The sequence below is a fragment of the Ambystoma mexicanum genome, chromosome 2q (assembly GCF_040938575.1).
Source record: "Ambystoma mexicanum isolate Mex_15411 chromosome 2q, UKY_AmexF1_1, whole genome shotgun sequence".
In the NCBI taxonomy this organism is placed as follows: Eukaryota; Metazoa; Chordata; class Amphibia; order Caudata; family Ambystomatidae; genus Ambystoma; species Ambystoma mexicanum.
In genome coordinates this window covers 148,543,413-148,566,707 of record NC_090924.1, presented here as the reverse complement: position 1 = coordinate 148,566,707, position 23,295 = coordinate 148,543,413, and positions in this window count along the sequence as shown.

Here is a 23,295-nt window from a genome sequence, read left to right as displayed (position 1 = left end):
TATTTATATCTTTTTCCTAGTGCAGTGTGCGGCATACCCCTTCAGCAGCTTGTTCATGCGTATTGTGCAAGCGTGACAGTCTAGGCCGGCCCAGAGTGTGGCGCAACCCGTGATTTGTTGCCGAGTTGGGGGGCCCCCTCAGCATGGCTCGCAGGGGGGCCCCCACATTTTGTGTTACGCCACTGGCAGGGAGTAGTTGTGACAGTCCCTTCAGGTTTCTCTCACAGATAGTGTAAGGCCTAATTTGCCCTATGATATGGTGTGATTTTCCTACCTAAAGAAACTAAGGACAGTCTGAGTCAGTAAATTTCAACTTAAAAAGTCTGTCTATGTCCAAAACCTATAACTGCGCTCACAAATAAAGCTAAACAATGTGTAGGGATATCAATAACAAACTAAGCATTGTTCCAAAATAAAGTTCTAAGCTTCTTCCAGCTCTTAACTTACTTTTCAACTCCCCTTCCCCAAGTTCAAAACAGTTCCACAAAGTCTCTGGGTTCCCTTCCCCAAGAAGATAACACAGTTCTAATTGGCAGACTCTGTTTTTTAACGCTCTTCCCTGGGTCTGCGGGAAAAGCATGGAGTCTCTGGGTTTTCTGGCCATTGGTGAAACGCACAGCTGCAGTACATCATTGACTTTTATTTTCCTTTTTAGAACCCTGTTCCGCGTTTTGGTGTGAGGAGCAAAGGAGGACACGTCATTCCTGGCTGCTCTTGATACTAGTACGGATTAGGCTTTAAAAATGTCTCCCCAATCCTGCTTTTGTCACACTGATGATGACAAAATGTGCAGAGCCAGAACTAGTAAAGCCAATTAGGTATTGCACACAGCCATCCCAAATAAGATCCTCATTTTACATGTGCTCGGCATTCCTCGCTTTTTTGTTGCATTTTTTTATATGGACCAAGTGTGCCTGATAACTCTGCCAAAGTCCAGTTGCAGGCTAAAATGTATAGCAGAGTGTTTTATTTGTGAAGGTCTAAGCACGAAAACTAACAACGAGGTGACCAAATATAAGAGAGGCTCATATTACCAGGATGGGGACATGACAAGGAGAAAGCATCATGGGACAAGTTTGAAAAAAGTTGAAAATATGACGAATGTACATACTGTGGTGACATTCTTATCTGGCCCCAATTGCATTCTAAAAACAAATTACCCTGCATACCGAACTGTTTTCATCCCGCAGCGTAATGTTTTGCTGCTTTTTTTTTTATATGGGGGCTGAGCGTGTGTGCGTGGCCTTGCAAACGTGTGGGCGTGGCATTCCGGTGACGTAGATCTCTGAGTTTTTCATTTTGGAATATAGGCATGTATTGTCTCAGGGTTTCCTTCCCCATGACCTCAACACTGTTCTGAAATGGCCTTAGGGTTCCCTTCCCCAAGGCAATGACATACGTCTAGAAGTCTCAGAGCTCTCTTCCCCAAGTTGATGTCACGCCTCCTCCCTGCCACACCATTGCTAGACAACCTTCCAGATTCACGTCCACCACCCCTAACCATGCACGCTTCATACGGCGTGTACCCCATAACATTCATCGCACTCAGCAACTGAATTACCAAGGACGGCTACGACCTTTCCTACATTGGAATCTGCCATGGCGCTTCTCTCCAGGACGGCGCCCGTCCACGGGCGCCCGGAGACTACGATCCAGCGCACAAAGTGCTTCCGATCAAGTGACCAAACGCCGGCAACAGACGGCCAATCGCCGGCAGACTCCCCGTGCAGCGTCGAGGGTCACATGACGTGGACCCGCGTTTCCCTCGTGACTGTATCACGTGATTAATTCAACACAGTCAAAAGGACAGGGGAAACGCGGAACAAACACTTCACAGCTGCTTTTCGGAGTGCTGCACGGCGTTTTTGGATTTCGCTTAGAATTCGGATTTCTTTGACCACAGAACGTTTCACGGATTGCTTTTGGTCTCTTCCTCAGGCTCAGGCGAACTTTAATCTTCAGACTTCACGACCTTTGGCTTTGCACAAACTTTTGAACTTTGGATATTGGACCTTGGTTATTGTTTGCTTGGCTTTCGACCCTGGACTGTTAACGGATTGTTTACGGATCATCCACTGGCTACCTGACCCACAGGTGTATTCCATTAAGAGTGCCCACAAGGACCCTTCTGTTCCCCTAACCCTTTGAGGCATCCTGACCAGCACATTTGGGTAAGCCCTTTAGCTTCTTCCACCATATTGCATTGTGATCATTGTGACTGTCTGCCCTAATCATTTATTGCCTTACAGCGGTCAGGGGGTCCTTCCGGTGTTCCTGGTTCCAGCTTGACGGCACTCCACACTTGTGGCCTCAGGAATTGCATTGGAAGTGATATTATTCTTACCAGTGTGGTACTTGGGGACGGAGGTATCTTCATCTACACGACCATCAAGATCACAACAGACTGTAAAGCATTTTGGTCGTCCAGATAGATACTTCTGCCGGGGACCCAGTGGCCGCTTTAATGCAAGCAGTCACAGCCCTTAGGACTGATATGGCCACAGCTACCACCGCTATTCACCATAGATTGGACAACTTAAACAGCGTCCAACATCCTTTACCCGTTGATGCCGAATTTGGGGACGCTGCCCCCCAGAACCCTGTTCCTCCCACAGTTCCTCCGGCTCCCTCTCTGCCCCCTCCTGTGGTACTCCCTAGCCCCATTCCCCTGGCAGCCCCCGAAAGGTTCCATGGAGACCCTAGGAAATATTGCACTTTCTTAAATCAGTGCCAGCTCCATTTTTTGTGCCGGCCCTTGGCATTTCCTGATTCTGTCACTAAGGCAGCTTTCCTACTCTCGCATTTGTCAGGAGTGGCAGCCACTTGGGCAAACCATTTTTTAGAAAGTGACCACCCTGCCCTATACAACTTCGACACCAGATATAGGGCACAATCCCAGGACATGGAGCTTTTGGACCTCACTCAGGGCAGACAGACGCTTATAGAGTACATAACCCGCTTTAACCAGCTGTCTGCGGAGACGTCTTGGCCTGAAAACAAAAAGGCGGTTGTATTCTATAGGGGTCTGAGTAGCGCCTTGAAGGATGCCCTCTCAGTCGTCCCATCCCTTCCGGCTATCTATTCAGATCTGGTTGCTCTGGCTTTACAGGTGGATGCCTGAAGGACTGAGCGAAGGGCAGAAGCAGGTTTTTCCGGTCATCACACTTCCCCCTCAACTGATCAAACCCCAGAACTCATGCAAGTAGGCGGGATCCGTAGCCCCATTACTCATACTGAACGGGAACGTAGACGTACTGACAATGCTTGTTTCTACTTTGGTATCAGCGGCTACTACGTAAAAGAATGTCCTCGCCGACCCAAAAACAGAAATCCGGGTTTTCAGAAGGCTCGCCCCTGAGATCGGGGGTACGGGTGAACATTCCACTAACCCCCTCTGATATCGCTTTTGGTCCCATTAAACCAGTGGTGGTCCAGGCTATGCTGATCCCAGCCCGGGAACGCATGCATTCGGTTCACATTGTTATCGATTCAGGTGCCACTGGCTGTTTTATTGACATCACACTGGCTCAACAACTCAACCTACCATTGATCACCAAAGAACGTACTGAAAGAAACATTAACCTTTGATCTGATCACTACCCCTCAGTTCGGGATTATCCTCGGGATACCGTGGCTGAAACAACACAACCCTCTGATCAACTGGAGTACCGGACAAGTGATTTTTGAATCCGAGGTCTGTCAGCATTTTTGCCTGGTAGAGTCAGAATCTTTGTCCAGTCCCGCAAGAGTACTAGGAGCCGTGGCTTCCCTAACCTTGGAAGACGGTATCCCCACAACCACTGCCACTTTATGTCATACTGTTGGGGCCGTGAAAGCCGGGATATCCTCACCATACCAGGACTTCCATATGGTGTTTGATAAAGCCTCAGCAGAGGGCCTACCGCCCCACAGGCCATATGACTGCTCCATCGACTTAATACCGGGAGCTCCGGTACCGAGGGGTCGCATATACTCACTGTCCCAATCAGAAGAACAGGCCCTGAAGGATTACATCCAACAGGCCTTACGGTTAGGTCACATCCGCCCCTCTTCTTCCTCAGCAGCAAGTCCCATTTTCTTTGTTCCGAAGAAAGAAGGTGATCTGCGCCCTTGCGTCGATTATCGGCGGCTAAATTCCATCACCATTAAGAACAGATACCCCATCCCGCTCATTTCCACGTTGTTGGACAGATTGTCCCACGCATCTATCTACACAAAACTAGACTTACGTGGGGCTTATAATCTGATCCGTATGCGAGAAGGGGACGAGTGGAAGACGGCGTTCTGCTCCCGACAAGGACTGTATGGATATACGGTGGTGCCCTTTGGGCTTTGCAACGTCCCAGCCACCTTCCAACATTTCATAAACGATTTGTTCAGTGATATCCTAGATGTATATGTAGTGGTCTATTTAGACGATATCCTGATCTTCTCCCCCACTCTGGAAGAGCATGTCATTCACGTCAGAGAAGTCCTGTCCCGCCTCAAAAAGAACGCACTCTTTGCTAAACCTGAAAAATGTCTGTTTCACGCCACCAAAGTTGAGTTCTTAGGATTCCATATTACACCCGGGGGCCTCTCCATGAACCAATCTAAGGTCAGCGCTATCACGGACTGGCCCGTCCCTGTTACACTCAAACAGCTGCAGTCTTTTCTTGGTTTCGCGAACTTCTACCGGCGTTTTATCGCTGGTTTCTCCTCCATTGTTGCGCCTTTGACTGCACTAACCAGCCCTCTGGTCCACTATCACTGGACACCGGAACATCAAACGGCATTTGATACCTTGAAGGAGAGGTTCACCACTGCCCCTGTTCTTCAGCACCCCGATCCTGAACGCCCTTTTGATTTGAAAGCAGACGCTTCATCGTTTGCATTAGGTGCAGTTCTCTCTCAAGCCTGCCCTACCACGGGTCGACTGCACCCGGTGGCTTTCCATTCACGGAAGTTCACTTCATCCGAAGTGCACTATACCGTGACGGAGAAGGAACTATTGGCCATTAAAGACGCTATGCAGACATGGCGGCATTATCTTCTAGGGGCTAAGCACCAAACCACCATTTATTCCGACCACAAGAACCTACAGGATGTGGCTTCCCTGAAATGCATGAATAGCCGTCAAGTACGCTGGCATCTGTTTTTTGCTGCATACGATTTTGTAATAAAGCACCGACCATAGGGTGGTTCATGGTAAAGCAGATGCTCTGTCCCGCTCCCCAGGGGGGAATCCCTTCCTTTGTTCCCAGATACCTTGCTAGGAGAAGGCCATGTTATCTGTGCCTGCACCCCCTCACCGTCCATGTTAACTACCATACGCCACTGGGTTGTTCACAATAGTCATGCAGTCAGTGAATGGGATCTTATAGTTCAGGACGGCTTACCGTTTATACATGGGAAACTATTCCTGCCCACAAGTGATCGCACACCCAGGCTCTGAACTGGTCACATGACGCTGCGATCAATGGCCATCCGGGACAACGCCGTACCCTGTATCTATTGAAACGGTGGTGTTGGTGGCCATCGATGAGACGGGATGTAGAGAGTTACGTGAATACCTGCTCAGTATGTGTCCAATGTAAATCCCGAAGGGGTCGTCCTCTAGGTCTACTTCAACCACTACCCATACCCCCGAAGCCATGGCACACGGTTTCGATGGACCTGATTACGGACTTACCTCGCGTACAGGGGTACGACACCATTTGGGTGGCGGTGGACTCTTATACCAAGATGGCCCGTTTCGTGCCCTGCACAGGGATTCCCACGGCACCAGCACTGGCCCGATTGTTTTTCAAATCCATCTTCTGTCTCTTTGGCCTGCCACAGGTTATAGTGTCTGACCGGGGTACCCAGTTCACTTCTCGTTTTTGGCGGGCTTTGACCAAGTTGCTGGGCATTGATGTGCATTTCTCTTCCGCTTACCACCCTGAGAGTGATGGTCAGACAGAAAGGGTGAACCAATCCCTAGAACAGTACTTGCAATGCCTTACCCTCCAATATCAGGACACATGGCTAAATCTCTTGCACCTGGCGGAATTCGCCTATAACAACGCTCTACACTCTTCAACAGGCTTCTCTCCTTTCTATTCCCTTTATGGCCAACATCCTCGTACCCTTCCTTTTCCAGATTTCACACCTACGGCCAACCCTGCTGCCAATGCCTGTGCTCGCGATCTAGTCACTGTTCACGCCCAAACCCTTGTCCATTTGCGGGAATCTCAAGTCTCCACGAAGAAAGCGGCCGATAAGAAACGGTTGGTTGCTCCGGAGTATCGGGTGGGGGATCGGGTGTGGTTATCTTCCCGGCATTTGAAAATTCCTGGTTCCCGTAAGCTGCGACCTCGCTTTGTCGGTCCTTACCGGATCTCCAAAGTCATTAACTCAGTGGCTTTTCGCCTCTCCGTTCCCGCCTCGTGGCGGATCCACCCAGTGTTTCACTCTTCCCTGCCCTGCTCCTACCCGTATCATTACACCGCCTGCTCCTGTTTCAGTGTCATCTCCTGACGTAGTTGAGGTCAGTGCCATCTTGGGTTCCCGCCTCTGTAGGGGTCAGTTGCAGTACCTGGTGGACTGGTTGGGGTATGGTCCTGAGGATCGCTCTTGGGTTTCCTCTCGGGATGTACGGGCCCCGCTTTTGGTTGCTCGTTTTCATCGGGACCATCCTTCCAGCCCATGGGGTCGTGGGCTGTTGGGGGGGGACTCTGTCATGCCTCCTCCCTGCCACACCATTGCTAGACAACCTTCCAGATTCACGTCCACCACCCCTAACCATGCACGCTTCATACGGCGTGTACCCCATAACATTCATTGCACTCAGCAACTGAATTACCAAGGACGGCTACGACCTTTCCTACATTGGAATCTGCCATAGCGCTTTTCTCCAGGACGGCGCCCGTCCACGGGCGCCCGGAGACTACGATCCAGCGCACGAAGTGCTTCCGATCAGGTGACCAAACGCCGGCAACAGACGGCCAATCGCCGGCAGACTCCCCGTGCAGCGTCGAGGGTCACATGACGTGGACCCGCGTTTCCCTCGTGACTGTATCACGTGATTAATTCAACACAGTCAAAAGGACAGGGGAAATGCGGAACAAACGCTTCACAGCGGCTTTTCGGAGTGCTGCACAGTGTTTTTGGATCTCGCTTAGAATTCGGATTTCTTTGACCACGGAACGTTTCATGGATTGCTTTTGGTCTCTTCCTCAGGCTCAGGCGAACTTTAATCTTCAGACTTCACGACCTTTGGCTTTGCACAAACTTTTGAACTTTGGATATTGGACCTTGGTTATTGTTTTCTTGGCTTTTGACCCTGGACTGTTAACGGATTGTTTACGGATCATCCACTGGCTACCTGACCCACATGTGTATTCCATCAAGAGTGCCCACAAGGACCCTTCTGTTCCCCTAACCCTTTGAGGCATCCTGACCAGCACATTTGGGTAAGCCCTTTAGCTTCTTCTACCATATTGCATTGTGATCATTGTGACTGTCTGCCCTAATCATTTATTGCCTTACAGCGGTCAGGGGGTCCTTCCGGTGTTCCTGGTTCCAGCTTGACAGCACTCCACACCTGTGGCCTCAAGAATTGCATTGGTAGTGATATTATTCTTACCAGTGTGGTACTTGGGGACAGAGGTATTTTCATCTACACGACCATCAAGATCACAACAGTTGAAAGCAATCTCCAAAACTGTCTTGGGGTTGTCTCTTCCACAAAGAAAACTTAATTCCAAAAGGGGGCCTTGCGGTACCCATGCCCCAAGGTGAAAACAAAGTTCACAAGGTCTTAGGTTTCCTTTTCCCCCAACCTCATCTTGTTCATCTTGCCAGCTCACACTTTGTTTTAGTGTCTTAATATCCAGGTCTACTTTACACTCCTGATTCTGTAAGAATTTACAAAGATTGCTCTCTTCTGCTTACACTTCAGCAATCTCTTTCATGCGTAGCTGTATGTTTCCTTGACTTTCACAAACAGGGTTTCCTCGATAGAATGGGATTGGCAGCAGCCTACATAGGTAGGGGGAGGTTAGAGGGTATTCTGATAACTTCTTGATTTCACCGGAGGGGGTGAATGTGGGAATATACTGTCCATATAATAAGGTGTTCTTGTTGTGGTTTTCTTCTTAGTCCCCTGATACCTGGGTTTTATCCAGTGGGTAGTTTCAAAAGAAGAACTGGGGGGGTTTTGGTAGTACTCTATAAAAGCCTCAGGGACTCAAGGTTCATTATGGAATGGAAACGGGATACACCGTGTCTCACCTGATGACATTCTCCTTCCACTCCCCAAGGACCCTCCACCCAGGTGATCCTCCCTTGCATATACACCACCGTGGGTTAGGATCCAAAAGCTATGACCTTTCCCTGGTAACCTGAGAGGAAGACCCAAGGGGAGTAGATGGGAGGACTTCCTCAGATTCCTCACAGTTCATGGGTCATACCATCCACCACTGGATGGGTAAGGCATGTCATAAGTACTGTGACCTCATCCAGGACTTGTTTCTGATTAATACAAAATACAGCAGTGAATGGTATACAGTCTTTATAATGAAAAATAGAAAAACAAATTGAATTTATAACGAAAAGAAAACAAAAATGTATGTGGGGTGGGGTAAAGGGTTACATCTTGTGGGGAAGCGGTTGGGGTGAGTTTTTAGCTGGGGGAAACAGCTCTCCAAAAACAACATTTTTTTATTTTTATTTTTTGTCATTATTTTTGTTTTGTTATAATTTAATTTGGTATTAATTAATTAGTTGTTAAGACATGTAACCCAGTGAACATATGTCTCAACTCACACGCTTTTGGCAGGTGTCACCTGCCATGTGAGCAGCTCTCTCACCCGCCAAGCCTCTTGCACACCCATAAACGTCAATGGGCCTCATAACAAGTTTGGTGGTATCCCGCCGGTAAATCCAGCGCGATTCCACCAAGCAGTAGTACCGTTAGCAACACTTGGTCTGCTGGAATTACCGGCAGATTACATCGGTAAGGGCGATAAATCCCCATTCAATGGGTTGATTTGCTGGTGTTACCGGCTTTATTCTGCTGGTAGGGTGACAGAATTACTTCCAGCTCTTGGCTAGAGGTAATTCCGGCCACTACACCGACAAACCTGTAGTTTGCCAGTGCGGCAACGTGCCGGTAAATGTTATTACTGGCATATTATTTCCGCACCGGCAAACTTGTCATGAGTGCAAATGGGCTTTGACCCACCAAAAACAATATCAGGTGTTTTCACCTGCCCTGGGGGCACAAAAGGTTGAGAGCTATGAATGATAGGAACTATGGAACACTACACAACAGCCAATGTATGCTGGAACACACCCCATGACCATCTTTATTAACAGACAACTAGCACTTCCCTCTGTCCATACCAGAACCCTAAAGCACAGATCGTCTGAATGGCTACATTTAGCCGACAGTGTCAGATAAATGGATTCAGATTGGCTCATGTTGTGCTGCAAATGCCCTACAAATAGTCTTCCTGCAGAACTCCCAAAGAGGTTGTCATGCCTCTGGGTCAACCTACCCTGAATCTTATTAGATAGTGGAATTCCTGCTACCTTATCAGCCAATCACAGTGTATGAACTCTATTCTTCACACACCAGGACACAAAATGGTTCCAATGTCCATTATAGCACTTCAGAGTCACCGACCTCCTGCACCACTGAAACAAGTCGCCCACTAAAGGAGAAAACCCTAAATGCTTCCACACTCTCCTCTCAACTACCAGACCAACCACAGCCTCTGAGACATTTCGATCTCCCCCTTCGGTGACATGATCAGTGATGGGTACACAATGGACCCATGGCCAAATTCACCAGAAAGAGATATAAAGATCTCAAGGGCAATAAGGCACCAAAATGAGGTCCGACTTGCTCTTGGGAGGTTACTCAATACTGCCAGAATCAACACAATGGAAGGAAATGCATTGTGATGAATCAGCAATGATTCCCCACGCAAACCTGTCCTGGGACCCTTCTCATGTAGCCAGGGAAGGGCATATGCTTCCTGAGCCCAACCAAGGGGTTGGTGTTCTGCGGGAGGATCACATGGGGGGAGAAGCATATCAGGAAGACTGGCAAACCCCTTGTTTAACTTCCCCCACAATTCCACACTTCTAATGGCTTATTGCCAAGTAGAAGAAATAAGAAACCCTAATTTTGTTGGTTGGGATTACAAGTCCCATAATACCCTAAATACTGTAATAAGGAAGAGGGCTTAAGAGCAATGTTTCAGGCATAGTCAACTTGTTAAGCATAATGACCCACACCTGAGGGAAGCAGAGAGGCTTAAAATGCCCCCTGAGGTGCGGGCCATAAGATGGAGATAGAGATGTAGCTGGAGTAGTCGCAGCAGTAGCAGAGCAAGAGCAGAAGTTGGTGGAAAGAAGGGGCACCTGGACTTTAACCAAGCAGATTACAGCTGCCTGTCCTGAGAGGGCCCTGTTCCCCCTAAATCTGAAGTGCAGCGGGAAATGTGAAGGAATACTCCTTTTCCCCATGTGAACCTGATTGCAGAGATTGCGCAGCAAGAAGGTGCCGGAGACCGTGGCTAAAATATGGTCTACAGCTGAGGGCCCGAGAGGCGAGAGGACCTCTGTAACTGCATGGTGGGGACGAAGACACCTTCTCAGAGGAAAGGTATCTGTCCAAACAAAGCCAGAAGTAGTTCAAGTGCTGCATCATGCGAAGGAAGCATTACAGAAGCCGGTGAGTGTTACCGAGCATTCTGAATGCTTGCGCTAATAAAGGCAGGCCACTGTAGCCAAGCAGAATCACTCACGAACGAGTGAAAGTAATGATAAACCGACAGTTGATTGTTGCAAAATGGGAAGTTACAAAAGTAGCACTTGCATATGAGTGAACTTCTTCAATATCACTTGCGTAAGAGTAAAACACTCGGAACCACGTTAATTGAATATTAAAACAGATGAAATACTGGTCGCGTGTGCTGAAAAGGGATTTTGAGGTAAAGGTTAACTGAAGAGTCAATTGTGAAGCTGTTGAATATAATGTAGCGCTGAAGTTAAGTGACTGTACATTGATAATTGTGAGTTTGAGGGAATAAGTATTAACCAAGCCAAGCGTGAAACAAGCATTCTCCAAAGCCAAGAGTGGTGCAAACATTGCCCAAGGCAAGAGGGATACTAGTATTGTCAAAGTCCAGCATTTTGCAAGAATTGACTAACAACAGGCATATAATTAAGCTGCTTTGGTGAGCAGAAAGCGAAGAGGCAAATGCAAGATTGTTAAAAGGTGAAGCTTGCTGATTATAATTGTTCCCTAAAAATTAGTATAACTCATATTGCCAAAGCCACAAGGAAGAAAGGTAGAATGATATCCTTAAGTGCGATTTTGGTTGTTGATGTTGCAGAAAGACAAGTGGCAAAGAGGTTGCCCTTCTGGAAGGATAATGTTCAGAGGAAGAGTGTCTTGCCTACCTGAAGGTGTTCAGGATGTGCATATTGTCTTTTCTGAAAAATTGCTGAAAATCACAAAGTTGCAAACTGTTGAAGCTGTGCTAACACTTTTGTTTGTCAGTAGATTTAAAACTTCAGAAGCACAGTTGAATGTGGTCAGTATCAGGCAGGCAAGTAGACCCGAACGGTGAACCCTTGCGGAAGTTAACCTGTATGAGAGTTATCCAGGTGGAAGCAGAGGTGCTGAGAAGTCATCCTGACAAAGATATAAATTGTGATTTATGGTGCTATAAAAATAGAATTAAGAAAAGCTAACAAGAAGTTGTGTTTCTTTAACCTTGCCAGAAGTTGTGTTTCTTTGAATCTGACATGGAGCTGTGTTTCTTCTTTGACATTCATACCTTGTGGCAAAGCATCTTGACCCAGAACATCACTGATTCTATTTGATAAAGTGGAAATCACTATTCAAGGAAGAAGACAAATCTTTCTGTTGGTTGAACCTTCTTTGGAAAATGTGAAGGAGCCAAGAACTGAGTTGGAATTTTGTTGCAATCCTGGATTTCCTTGTTTCTTTATGTTGAATGTTGGATTCCACTTGAACTTGAAACCTGGTGAAGGGGAGCTCACCTAGGTTATAATGAGAGACTGTGAATATATTAGACATATAATTGATGATATTGTTGTGAATTGCCATATATTTTCTTGTGTATTTGATGTTTAAGTGTCAGATATCCTTTGTTATAGTGTTTCCTTTAGTTTTTGGCAGGGTAGGGATAGTGGCATATTTTGAGAAATCATCCAAAAGTTGCCCACCTCACATTTCTGACCCCACACAGCATATGGCAGACCCCTCCCACCCCACCTTCCATTTCGTGGACAATGGTTCACCGCCCAAATGTTCTTGCTCGGGAACCTGGGGCAGAGCAAACAAAGCTGTGTATTTTCCACAGTGGTAAAGATATGCATACACAAGAAATTCATATTGGTATCAATCCTTTGTTATATGTCTGTCTCAAGTGCCATCTCCTGGGAGCAGGGAACCACCCAACTGACTCTGTCTGCTGTTCCATTGTTCATCCTCCTGATATGCACTGACTTCTGGAATTCCAGGTATGGCCCTGGCCATTTCCCAAAACTGTGGTGAAGCCCCAAGCTTTCAATAGAGAGTACGTTCTTGCCAATTTACATAGGCGCTATTATACAGTTCCTTCGCACCAGACCAAGCTTCCATGCACCTAGTTCAAAAAGACCACCAGAGCCCTGGCAGTCACTGTAAACTCCTTCCAACTGGAGTAATGCTTCCTCTCCTTTCAGGTCCAATCCTCTTTATGAGTGAACTCCCAAGAAGTGCACCCCACCCTCTGTCGCTGGTACCATTGTTAAGAATAATCGGCACGGATTGCACAAGCAAGAATCCCTTCCTCAGCGGGCCCAAATCCATCCACCAACAAAACATGTACCTTAGTATTGGGATCTCGGATAACATGCCCTCGAATTCCTGTGAAGCTGGCCACCAATGTTGGTGAAGGTGAGAGAGGCCAAAGGTGCAGCCGAGCCCACAGCACCAAAAACACACATGATGCCTTATGCCCCTGCACCTGGAGTGGCATCCTTGTTGTTGCAACCTCCATCCTGTTTGTCTTCAGCGATACCACCATCCTGATAATCTTGGTCTGTTTCTATTTTACCATCCGCAATCTGGGGGCACCGGTTCCTTCGATTTCTCTGCCAAACCTCTGGCCCTCAGAAATGTTATCTGTCCTTGCAATCTGTTGTTGACTTTTCCCAGTCTGCTTACACTTCTAACCAAGTCACAAATGCCCGTGGGGTTGTCTTACCCTTTTGTTTTTCTAATGCTTATCTGACCACTCCCAATTTGTGAAATCAAATGTTCCCTCTACATATATGCCAGCCCTCCCGCTTTAGGCATGTGACTCCCAATTTTGCAGTAAAGATTTTTGCTATTTAATTTAGTTTTCATTTGGTTTTTATTGTTTTTTTCATTGGGCAATACAATCAATTTCAATCAACAATTGCAACATTAACCATCCATTTTATCCCCGCCCGGTGCCCTTAATCCCCCCCCTCAAATGAGCTACTGTGACCGTCTGTCCATTGGGACGTTAAGGCTAGTAATTGAGTCCAAAAGATCAGCTTTTTCTGGTGATGCAGATTCTGTATTTCGTACCTGTGCACATCGGCTGTCCCATTCAACCAGAGGGGCCAATGGAGCATCAAACCCGATCATACAGTCCGGCTTAAAGATTAAGGTTTTCACTTCCCCTTTTAACAAGAAAGTACCCCACTCAGTCAAAAAACTTTTCAACTTGTCATTTACCATTGCTGACAACTTATCATATGTAAATATGTCCCACAGTTTAATTAACAGCTCCTTCTTAGCTTGGGCGGTTTTGTCTTTCCATTTCTGAGCTAGAACTACCCTTCTAGCTCTCAACATATCTTCAACGATTTTTGGGAACCTGGAGGTTTCGGAATTAGTGGGCGGGACACCCAACAAAACCTGGAAGGGGCACAAAGCTGCAGTCACAATGACCAGATCTTTGATCCAACTCATGACTTTGGTCCATTCTGCCTGAACATGTGGTTCCACGCTGCCCGCTTTCCGCTCTCCCCTGGGCAGAATGGGGAGGATCCCACACACATCTTGGACAGTCTAACAGGGTGCCAAGAATGGAGGATTTTAAAATTGTGCTCCATGGCTGATGTGTACAGGTTGCCAGCAAACATTAACTTATACATTTTGTTCAACCCTACAGAGTTCACAATAGATGTATGCTGTGCACCAGTAACGCACTGCCCTTCCCCAACTAAGAGAGCCTGGCTCTTTCTCGAAGCAGACCCAAACTCTAAAAGGTGGAAAATACAACTGTTCCTTTAACTGGAGCAACACACCTGGCACAGGGCACAACAGCAGCATGGAAGCTGTGGCGACTGGCCCCTTGTCAAGCGTTCATCTAATACTGTGCCCAGTCATGCCATACGCCTCCCCATCATTTTCTGGCACTAGCGCACACTCGCATTACAGGCGCATCCCAAGACCATCACTCACCGCAAGACACCATTTCCCTTGGCGGACAACCTCACGGGGTTCCGTGGCCCCGTGCTGGCAACGCTGGCAACTCTGGCATTGGCAGCTGCCATGGCGTTTGCAGACGGCCCGGCAGCCGGTCCCCCTGGCTCACGTTGCACACTCTTCACGGGAAGAGCGATCACGTGTACGGGGCGGGGCCTGTCCTTTTCCCGCAGCATAAAGAGACGCCAACCATGCCGTGTAAACGCTTCTCAGCTGTTGTTCATTCCGCAGCTCTTGGCGTTTTGGTTCTTGCTTTTTGGTTACTTGGATTTTGGACTTGGCAATGTTCTTTGGATTTTCTACCTGGTTTTTCCTTTTTGGATTTGGTGCCTTCTCAGGACTGAATACCACGGACTGCTCTGACCTTGGCTTTTGGACTTTGGATTTGCTCTGGATCTTGCCTTTGGAATTGATACTTTTGGACATTAACCCTTGTTTTGCCCTACCTCTGTCCAATCCTATTACCCCCATCAGGATCCCTTCCCATCCTCTTTACCCTATGGTGGCACCTCATTGCTGTCTTGGTAAAGCGACAATCCTGTTGCTTTAATTGTTGTCTCCACCACGACTTCTCATAAGACACAAAGAGGGGACCAGTGTAATCTCTTCTTTCTCCAGTCTCCACATTGGTAGTGCCCTTACATTTCCTACAGTGGGATTTATAACGAACCAAGATTGTTTGTTTAAATCTAACTTGCCTGTTTTTTCCTTACAGTCACCTGGGACCCGGAGTTTACTGTTCCTGCCACATGGGGCCTCAATAACCGGTCAGTGAGTCAATTGTATCTCTCTGACTGGTGCTTGGGGACGGAGGTATTGTAATCTACATGGATATCGGTTCCTGACAGACTGAGAAGCCTTATTTCCACTGGATTATGGATACCTCCGCCAGGGACCCAGTGACTGCTGTGGTCCAGGCTATGACCACCCTGAGGGATGAAATGTCAGCCGCGACTGCGGCCATACACCAGCGTTCAGACGCCATACAGAGTGAGCGTCATGCATTGCCCCATGACCCCGAGTTTCAGGAACTACCTGCCCAACCTGGTCCGGCTGCTGGGGCAGCCCAATCCACTCCTGTCTATGTACCCAGTCCATTCCCGCTAGGGGCTCCAGAGAAATTCCAGGGGGATCCCCGGAAATTCTGCACATTCCGGAACCAGTGCAAACTACACTTCATTTGTTGTCCTCAGGCTTTCCCCGTTCAACCACTAAAGCTCCCTTTACCTTATCACACTTGATCGGCATAGCAGCAACCTGGGCCAATCCTTTGTTGGAAGGTAATAGCCCGGTTCTGTATGATTTTGATTTGTTAGTTGCTGAAATGACTAGAGTGTTTGACACACGTCATAAAGCACAGACCGGCGATTTGGAACTCCTTGAATTGGCTCAGGGGAAAACCGCTCTGATCAAATATATCACGCGGTTTAACCAATTGTCTGTTGAAACGTCTTGGCCTGAAAATAAGAAGGTGTGGTCTTCTATAGGGGTCTTAACAATCATATGAAGGATGCCCTGGTCGTGGTTCCCGCGTTGCCTGCTCAGTACCCCAACCTTGTCGAGCTAGCCCTTCAGGTAGATGCTCGACGATCAGAACGTAGAACTGAAGGCCTCAAGGGAGCACCTCTCTTGTTTTCCCCTACTACCCCTGCTTCCAACTCCTCTAGTGAACCTATGCAGATAGGTGGAATATGCAGTCCAATCACACCCACAAAAAGAGAATGGCGAAGGCAGGCCAATGCTTGTTTTTACTGCGGCTTGGGCGGACACTTCAGTAAGGAATGTCCAAGGTGCCCTAAATCCAAGACGTTGGATTTTCAGAAGACTCGTCCCTAGATACAGGAGAACGGACGAGCCCATTTTCGACTTCCTGCGCCCCCTTTTCAATACCAGGTTCTACTAAACCCGCATTGATTCATGCCTTGTTGTATTCCACAGATAACATTAAGCATCATGTTAAATTGGTCATTGATTCAGGAGCCACAGGGAATTACGTTGACATTTCTGGGGCCACCTCTCTTAACCTCCCTGTACAAAACAAGAAAAGAAACACTCCGAACCATTACATGCTGTAGACGGTACATCTTTGGTATCAGGCCCTATCAGGCACCAAACAGTGCCCCTCACCTTGCTTATTCAGGACACTCATAGGGAAACCATTACCTTTGATTTAATAACCACCCCTCAGTTCAGGCTTATCCTTGGTATTCCTTGGTTGCGCATCCATAATCCCGCCATTGACTGGTCCCGGGGTCTTGTTGTCTTTGAGTCGGCCCATTGTCAAGAAAGCTGTCTCCTTGCCCTCTCTGACATGGTGTCCCCGTCCCAGGTCTTGGGTACTTTGGCTCAGTTGTCTTTAGAGGAACCACAGGCCATGGATCTCGAACAACAGGGACATGTGATAGGCGTTGTTTCCACTAACATACCCCCAGTGTATCATGACTTTCTAGAGGTCTTCGATAAGGGTTGTGCTGAACATCTACCCCCGCATAGGCCCTACGATTGCCCCATCGATCTTGTCCCTGGGGAGCTTGTGCCTTGCGGACGCATTTACTCCTTGTCACTCTCTGAAGACCAAACCTTGAAGGAAAACCTACAACATTCACTCTGTTTAGGGCACATATGTCCTTCCAAATCCCTGGCGGCTAGCCCCATCTTTTGTGTCCCCAAGAGGGAAATTTACCTCTGTCCCTGTATAGATTATAGGCGGCTGAACCATAAAACCATAAAAAACGCTATCCCATTCCACTTATTTCTCCACTGCTTGACCAATTGACCCATGCCACAATCTTCACGAAACTTGATCTACGGGATGCATTCAACCCAATCCGTGTTAGAAAGGGCGATGAGTGGAAAACAGCCTTTTGTACACAGCATGGCTTGTTTGAATACACAGTCATGCCCTTTGGGCTTTGTAACGCCCCTGCTACCGTCCAACACTTTATGGACAACATATTTCATGACATCGTAGACACCTTTTTCGTTGTATACTTAGACGACATTGTGATTTTTTTCGCCCTCTATTGATGAACATGTGGGGCACGTTCGGGAAGTCCTTGCCCGTCTCTGTTCTCATGCTTTATTTGCCAAGCCAGAGAAATGTCTGTTCCACGCACAAGAGGTGGACTTCTTGGGGTTTCACATCACTCCGAGAGGTTTGTCCATGAATCACACTAAAATATGCGCAGTTCTTGATTGGCCCGTCCCTACTACAGTGAAAACACTCCAGTCCTTCCTTGGTTTCGCCAATTGTTACCGGCGATCCATATCAGGATTTTCAGCAATAGCGGCGCTGGTGACAAAACTCACCATTCCGCACTGCCCTTTTGTCTGGACCCCGTTGCAACAGAAAGCATTCCTGGCTCTTAAAACAGCTTTTACCTCGGCTCCTATACTGCAGCATCCGAATCTGGAACTCCCCTATGTCATCGAGGCAGATGCCTCCTCTTATGCTTTAGGCGCGTTCTTGTCCCAGGTCTGTACCAACACGGGTTTACTGCATCCAGTGGCCTACCACTCCCGCAAATTCTCCTCTGCAGAAAGTCACTACACAGTGACTGAGAAGGAACTGTTGGCGGTAAAGGATGCCCTTCAGGTGTGGAAGCACCATCTCTTGGGTGCTAAACATGAAGTTACAGTGCACACTGACTACCGCAACCTTCAAGACCTAGCCTCCTTCCGATGTAACAACAGCCGCCAAGTACACTGGCATCTGTTTTTTTCGGCCTATGATTTTGTTACACGACACCGACCCGGTGTTACACATGGTAAGGCAGATGCCTTGTCTCGTATCCCTAGGGGTGTCTTCCCTGCCTGTGTTCCCTGAAACTCTACTCGACTATAAACATGTGGTCTGTCTCTGCACCCCGTCTACTGACTTATTGTCTTCAGTCCGTCACTGGACTACCAGTCATCCAGAACAAACCAACGAGTGGGATATAGTCATACACGATGGGTTGCCTTTCATGAATAACAAACTGTTTCTACCCACCCCTGACACCCGTGCCCAAGCGTTACAATGGTCCCATGGTGCAGTCATTAACGGTTATCCAGGACAAAAACGTACCTGGTCTCTGCTACAACGCTGGTGTTGGTGGCCCTCTATGCGCAGGGACACTAACGCTTATGTTAGTTCTTGTTCAGTGTGCGCACAATGCAAAAATCGAAAGGGACGTCCCTTGGTTTACTACAACCCTTGCCACTACCACCCAGACCGTGGCACACCATAACTATGGATTTCATCATGGACATGCCCAGGGTAAATTGTTTTGACACCGTGTGGGTGCTAGTGGACTCGTTCACCAAAATGGCCCTCTTTGTACCCTGTAATGGTATACCTACGGCGGCTGTCCTTGCTGGTTTGTTTTTCAGTCATGTGTTCTGTCTCTTCGGTTTGCCCTCAGTCCTTGTATCTGACCGGGGTTCCCGGTTCACTTTGCGTTTCTGGCATTCCCTCACGGATCTACTGGGGATAGACACATGCTTTTCTTAATTTTACCACCCAGAAACGGATGGGCAAACCGAACGGGTTAGTCAAACGATGGAACAGTACCTACACTGTCTATCGTTACAGCATCAACACTCTTGGTATCAAGTCCTACACATAGCGGAATTTGCATATAACAATGCCCCCCATTCCACTACTGGTTTTTCCCCTTTCTTTTCCCTTTAAGTTCAGCATCCGCGAATCCTGCCCTTCCTTGAGTTATCATCATCTCCTGTCCAGACACCTGCTGTCTCTTCTTGTCTAAGGGAACTCAGGCACGTCCATAGACAGACATTGGTTCATCTTAGGGAAGCACAGGAGACGATGCGCCTGGCAGCAGACAACAAACCCGTACCGGCTCCTTCATATGGTGTTGGGGACCATGTTTGGCTTTCTACCAGAGATCTACCAATTCCCGGCTGTCGAAAGTGGCTCCCTCGCTTTGTTGGGCCCTACCGCATCCTTAAGATTATTAACCCTGTGTCATATCGCGTTTCCTTGCCAGCTGCCTGGCGTATCCATCCTGTGTTCCATACCTCCGTCTTGAAACCCAGTCCCCCTGCAATGCGCATTGTCATGCCTCCTTCCCCTCTTATGCAGGGTTCTGCTGATGAATATGAAGTCAACAGTATACTTGGCTCTCGTATCCGCAGGGGTCGTCTTTACTACTTGGTGGACTGGGTGGGGTTTGGCCCGGAAGAGAGATCCTGGGAACCCGCAAGCCAGGTACATGCCCCACTCCTTGTCTCCCACTTTCATAGGGACAATCCTTCATGCCCACGGGGTCGTGGGCCGTTGGGTGGGGTCTCTGTCATGTGTTCATCTAGTACTGTGCCCAGTCAGGCCATACGCCCCCCATCATTTTCTGGCACTAGGGCACACTCACATTACAGGCGCATCCCGAGACCATCACTCACCGCAAGACCCCATGTCTCTCGGCAGACAACGACGCAGGGTTCCGTGGTCCCGTGCTGGCAACGCTGGCATTGGCAGCTGCCATGGCATTTGTGGACGTCCCGGCAGCCGTTCCCCCTGGCTCACGTTGCACGGTCTGCATGGGAAGAGCGATCACGTGTACGGAGGCGGGGCCTGTCCTTTTCCCAATCACGTGGGCCTTCCCACATGTTGATCACACGCACACGTGAAAACCAGCCGGCAGCATAAAGAGACGCCAAACACGACGTGAAACGCTTCTCAGCTGTTGTTCATTCCGCAGCTCTTGGCGTTTTGGTTCTTGCTTTCTGGTTACTTGGATTTTGGACTTGGCAACGTTCTTTGGATTTTCTACCTGGTTTTCCCTTTTTGGATTTGGCGGCTTCTCAGGACTGAATACCACAAACTGCTCTGACCTTGGATTTTAGACTTTGGAGTTGCTCTGGATCTTGCCTTTGGAATTGATACTTTTGGACATTAACCCTTGTTTTGCACTACCTCTGTCCAATCCTATTACCCCCATCAGGATCCCTCCCCATCCTCTTTACCCCATGGTGGCACCTCATTGCTGTCTTGGTAAAGCGACAACCCTGTTGCTTTAATTGTTGTCTCCACCACGACTTCTCATAAGATACAAGGAGGGGACTAGTGTCATCTATTCTTTCTCCAGTCTCCACATTGGTAGGTGCCCTTACATTTCCTACAGTGGGATGTATAACGAACCAAGATTGTTTGTTTAAACCTAACTTGCCTGTTTTTTCCTTAAAGTCACCTGGGGCCCAGAGTTTACTGTTTCTGCCACCTGTGGCCTCAATAACCGGTTAGTGAGTCGATTTTATCTCTCTGACTGGTGCTTGGGGACGGAGATATTCTAATCTACACGGATCTCACTTCCTGACACCCCTCCACAGCAGTGCACATGCCACTGCTGCTGCTGGCACACAACCCGATGTCAGTACAGCCAACACAGCTGCAGATGCTGCTCCTCCCCCAGCTGTAGCTGCACCTCCCCCAGCTGTAGCGGCTCCTCCACAGCCGGCCTCTATGAAGATAGTTGAGGAGCCACATGCCACCACTGCCACCAATGTGTTTACACACGCACCCACCCATCCACCCCTTGAATCTCCCTCCTCACCTGAGTCACTGATCCAATGCCATCAGCAGTGTGACACAGACACGGGGAGCGATGCTGATGGCATTTGACCAGTAGATGCAGGTGATAGGGGGGTTGGGCCCCCCTGCTTCAACACCAGCCTGTCTATAGCTCTGAGTGTGTCCCACAGCATTCCCTCAATGTCATCTGGAGGAGATTGGACACAATCAAACAGTGCTAAGTGCAGATAGAGGACATTTCAGAAAGGCAGTTGCAGCATCTAGAGGCAATGCGTAACTCTGTCCAATGATCATCCTCAGGATTGTCAGGTCCATGCACCGGCAGTGCGGGCAATTGTCAGTGACAAGTGGGCCTGAGGCACCTCACTGAGATCATATCTGCATTTGCGGAATCCATGTGCACTACCATGCTCCTGAACCTCCAGCACATCCGTGGGAAAGGACTCGGAGCCATCCACTGCAGTCACCCCCATGGAGGGCTTATTGGCTGAGAGCCCACGTCGCCACTCACTGAGGAATGTGGGTCGTTCACAGCTGGAACAACCTGCCATGTCCAAGAGGGCATGGAAGTGACACTATTTCTGACTGGAATATTTCACGGGAACGAGGGAGGGGATGGGCTTTGCGGTTTGAGGGAGGTAGGATGGAATGAGTGTTGGGGCTTGAGGGAGGTGGGAGGGGCTGTGTGTTTTACACAATTATTCATAAATCACATGTACACTTGACCGCATGCAAGGACAATGGTTTTTGAGTGAGAGTGAACTATTTAATACATGGCTCTGTACAAATGATTACGCAGGTGCAAAGACATGTGTCTAAAAAAATTCTCTATGAATTTTTGCCCCACCCGATTGTGATCCATGCCTTCTTTATGTGCACTGTTTGGAAGCACTTCATCTGCAGTAAGTACATTGTTGTCCTTTGGGGGAGGCATGTTGTCATCAGAGGGTAGGAAGACATGTCACCTGATGCACATGTTGTGCAACATGGCATAGACAATGAAGATGTTCCCAACCTTCTCTGGCCTGTACATCAATGCAACTCCATTCAGGTGGAGACACCAGAAACATCCCTTCAGCAGGGCAAAGATCCTCTCAATGCGTAGCCTTGTCTTGACATGTGCCTCATTGTATGCCACCTCCTTTGATGTACGTGGATTGCACACAGGTGTCATCAGCCATGGTACCTGGGGGTATCCTGTGTCACCTGCAAGGGCAAAGTTCACAGGTGTCAGTGACATTGAAATGAGGATGGGTGGCATTTTTCATGATATTTTGATGCAGTTATGGCACATTGTTGGACCAGCATGAATGTGCATCCCTACATTTGGAGATGTATCATTTACTAGGAGGTACTAATGCATTGTCACTTAGATATATCCTGTGCACACATTCCACTAACTCCTGTCACAATCATCACCTGTGATGGGATTAACAATGTCCATGTTGTCTGTGGTGGCTCAGTGCAGTGCTTATTTTAAAACAAAATGGTATTCACAAAAGCTTATACAGTCCTTTTATCCAAAGCGCTTTAACAAATATTTCAACACAACGGTACAAAGAGAATGAGGGATACAAGGGCATGGATCATAGGCCAATACCAAACATGCTTTCTAAAGAGGTGAAGAGACCGATAGTAAAACATGGAGTTTCAGGCGTTTTTTTTTAATAACAACTTTATTTATTTCGGGTGTACATGAAGGTAAACATGCATATATCTTGCAAACGATAGGTTCCCCCTCTTTGTCCATGTCCAGCTTCTTCCCCATCAACCTCCCCACAACCCAGATTCGCCCCCCAGTCATTCTGTCTCTTGTAAAAAGTATGCCACTTAAAAAGGTTTGTGCGCCTGTGCAGGGAATTCCAAGCCATATTCTAAGCCCTGCGACCAAATCTCATTGAATCGGTTTAACACCCGATCCTTTGCAGCTGTAACCTTTTCTGCTGCTAAAGTGTCCCACCTTTTTGCCCATCACTGGGATACCAAAGGGGATACCAAAGGGCCTTCCGGGGTCTTCCAGGCTCAGACTATTGTAATTCTTGCCGCTTATAACAAGTGCGTGATCAGTTTGGCCCTCACACACGATCGTGGATGTAGTTCCTGCACAGAGACCCCACACTACATTACCTTGGGTTGCTTTGGGAGCCGGTCGCGAGCTATGGACTCAATTGTGGATTCTACCTGATGTCAGAAGGTCTGTACTGCTGGACACCCCCACCACATATGGAAGAAAGATCCTTCTGCGCTGCATTTT